Genomic DNA, 3,710 nt, shown 5'->3' on the forward strand with positions numbered 1-3,710 from the left:
CCCCCCCCCCCCCCCCCCCGCCCTTTTCACTTATTTTGAACCCCCTTATCTCGCCCTTTCTCCTTCTTTGAATACCCCCATTGTACCCTACCTCACCTGCATCTTAATCTTCATCTTTTTTTTTTCCAGATCTACTAAAAAGAGAAAAATCATTAAACTTCGTTCCGATCAAACTTGAGATTTCTATCAAACAAAAGAAAATTTCATTAACACATTTTTATGATTTCAAAAATTATGATTGTTGTATGTCATGAAAAATAAGGGTTTTTGAAGATGGAATATTGGAAAGGGGTTTTTTTTTTCTTACTAAAGGATCGAATTCATCTGCATTTTCAGTTGATTTATTTGTCCTCAAATACCAAAGAGAGCACTAAATCGGTAAAAAATTCAATGTAGGTCCATATTTGTTGCAATTTCACATCAATGGATATTGATAGAAAATGTATGAGAATTTTCTCAAAAGAAATTAGTGAAATTGTTAGAAGATATTGAGGTTGAAAATAGAGAAGTCATTAGTGAAAATTAATGATAATCAAGCAAGAAATGAGAAAACACTAATGGAGGTGGAAGGTAGTGCATCCATTGGAGAGAGAAGGGAAAAAAATTAAATTTTAAAACTGATTTCCAACACGATTCTGACGTGGCAATGATGTGGCGTTGATATGACAATGACTTGGCGCGTGTGTAGTATACTTGCCACTGTGAGACTGGTTTTGTATTCTTAGGGGGGTATTTATTCACTTTAAATGAGATTAGGGGGTATATAAACACCCGTGTAGTTGAAGTACTAAAGTAAGTTTTCGTGCCAAGTTCAGGGGTTTTTTATGTATTTTCCCTACTTTGATTGATTTATCTTGTTTTTATTATATTGTGTGAATGTATTTCAAGTGGCTTGTGTAGGACCTCTCGGGGTCTTATACACCATATCACATCTATGGTGTACTTTGATCGTGACAAACTTGGTATTCAGAGCACAAGGCTTTTAAAAAGGTCCTAGGATATCTGACAAGCCACATTGAGTAGAGTCTTGTTACTGAATATGAAGCGTGCCACATTTATGAATATGAGGCAACAAAGCATTTAAGAAACTTCACTTCTTTCATTACTCTAAAGTCGTGCCATAGAGTTTATCTCTAAAAGTTCCTTCTCCTAAATCGTGTTCGATCCTTTTCAAGATATGGCCCCTCAAAGAGCTTACGTGAGAAGGAATATGAGTGAGAATGTGGAGCCTAAGGTTCCTCAAGTTTAGGTGGACCCTTTGGCCGAGCAAGTGACTCATGCCAAATTCGAAGCCACTTTCCAAGTGTTGGCTCAAGCTATGACAGTCCAAGCAAATGGATAAGTTCATCCTTCCGTGAACCCAAATGTGGGTATGGCGGCGACAAGGATAATGGACTTCGCTAGAATGAATCCTCCAGAATTCCATGGTTCTAAGATTAAAGAAGATCCTCAAGAGTTCATTGATGAGGTGTACAAGATAGTGGGAATTATGGGATCATCTGCGGTTGAGAAGGCAAAGTTGGCCGATTATCAACACAAGGGTGGTGCTCAAGTTTGGCTTGAAAAATAGGAAGATTGAGAGGGCTATTAATGCAAGTTCTCTTGATTGGGAGGAATTTAAAGGAGCTTTTCTTGATCATTTCTTTCCTCTTGAAATGAGAGAAGTGAAAGTTCTTGAGTTCATTAATCTTTGTCAAGGAAATATGAGTGTGAAGGAATATACATTGAAGTTCACTCAATTGGCTAAGTATGCTCCGACTATGGTTGCCGACTCTAGGGCAATGATGAGTAAGTTTGTGTCGGGTGTGTCTGACTTGGTTGTCAAAGAGTATCGTACCACCATGTTGATTAAGGAGATGGATATCTCTCGTTTGATGATACATGCCCAATAAATTGAGGAGAAAAAACTCAAGGAAAAGGTAAAAAAGTCCAAGAGGGCAAGGACCAGTGATAGTGACTTTTCTTATTCTCGGTCCGGTGGATAAGGTTGTTCTAAATTCTGGCAAAGGTTTTCCGGTCAAGGTTCTCCAATGCTCTGACTCCTAAGTTCAACAATGATAGAATGTCTAACCCTAAACCTCAAGGAGGTGATGGTAATGGATCTGCTATTCCCGCTTGCACAAGGTGTGGTAAGAAACGTGATAACAAGTGTTTAGCCGCAGATGGTTGCTTTGGTTGTGGAAAAACTGGACACAAAGTGAATGATTGTCCATTGCAAGCCATCAAGGTTAAGGATGGTAGGCAAGCTCGGCCTAGTGGTTCTCGTTTGGGTGTCCCTCGTCAAAATAGATTCTGTGCTCTTTAGACTCGACACGATAATGAGGTTTCCCCGAATGTAGTGACTGGTATGTTAAAAGTCTTTCACCTTCATGTTGATCCTTTACTTGATTCGAGTGATACTTTGTTGTTTGTTACTCCTTATGTAGTCGTGAGATTTGATGTGGGTCCCAAAATTCTTTCTAATCCCTTTCACATTTCTACTCCTGTTGGTGATTGTAATACCTCAAATTAGAGATAGATTAGAAAAGGGGTCAAACGGGCATGTCGAGAACCCAAAAGTGGACCATGGAACCCTCCACGGAGCCCTAGATGGGCCGTGTAGGGGACCACGATCCGTTTGGGCGCTCGTGGTATGTTCGATAACTTGCTCTAGGCAGGTGTCCCTCCCATAGACGCCTAGACGGTTCTTGGTGAGGTTGACGGACCGTCCAAGGGCTCGTCAAGTGACCTACTCAGTAGGGGCTTCTCTTCTAGTCACTGGTTAAGGACCACAAACACCTAAATGACTTGTGATTCCCCACATGGACCGTGAAATCATCCGTGAAGGGGGTTTATCAGACTTAGAGTTTAGAGTTAACTTCAAACGATCATATCTTTTAGCACAAAATGAATAAGGTGGTCCACAACCTATCAAATTAAAGATCTCTTAGTCCTCTTTCCAATGCCACCAAGTTTGCCTAATTTTAAGCTTGAAGTAAAATGTTATGGTCAAAATAGAGAAACCTTGTTGGGAAGAGTTTCTTCACGACCCGCTAGACCGGCCGTGGTGGTCTTAGATGACCCGTGAAGGCTTCCTTGAAGTCACTTCGCCAGCTTTTAAGTCAGGGGCTTTTGGGTCTTTTCCCAATTGTTTTAACTCAATACTACATCGTTTTACCTTCTACCCAAAGCCTTATATAATTATTTTTACCCCCAAAATCACCCAATTCAATTCATTTTCTCAAATTCCCAAAAGAAGATCAAGTCATCCTCTCAAATAGTTCTCTCTCTAAGGAAGAATAAGTCAAGTTAGGGTTTCAAGATCAAGTCTCCAAATTCACCAATTGCTTAAGGGCTTTGAACTCCAAGGTATGATAGTGTTCACCTATGGAGATCTTTCCTCCATGAGCTTCCTAAATTCTCCAATTTACAAGTTAGAAATCTCCAATTGAAGTTAAGGTTTTCTTCTATATCATGGGTTCCTTTCAATATTGTTCAATTGATTGTTTTATGAACTATTATGTATGTATTGCAATAATTCCATGTTTTTAAGATGAATTCCCATGGCTAGATGTTGATTTGAGAGATTTTGAGCTTTGGTGAGTCCTCATGCTTCAAGGACCGAACTTTCATTGTTTTCAATTTTTCCTTACTTTCAGTTTGAAACATGATGTATGGGCTAGGCACAATTTCATTCTTATGTTGTAGATGGCTTTGAGATGATGTTTAGA

This window comes from Solanum stenotomum, chromosome 4 (genome assembly GCF_019186545.1).
Source record: "Solanum stenotomum isolate F172 chromosome 4, ASM1918654v1, whole genome shotgun sequence".
NCBI classification, from domain to species: Eukaryota; Viridiplantae; Streptophyta; class Magnoliopsida; order Solanales; family Solanaceae; genus Solanum; species Solanum stenotomum.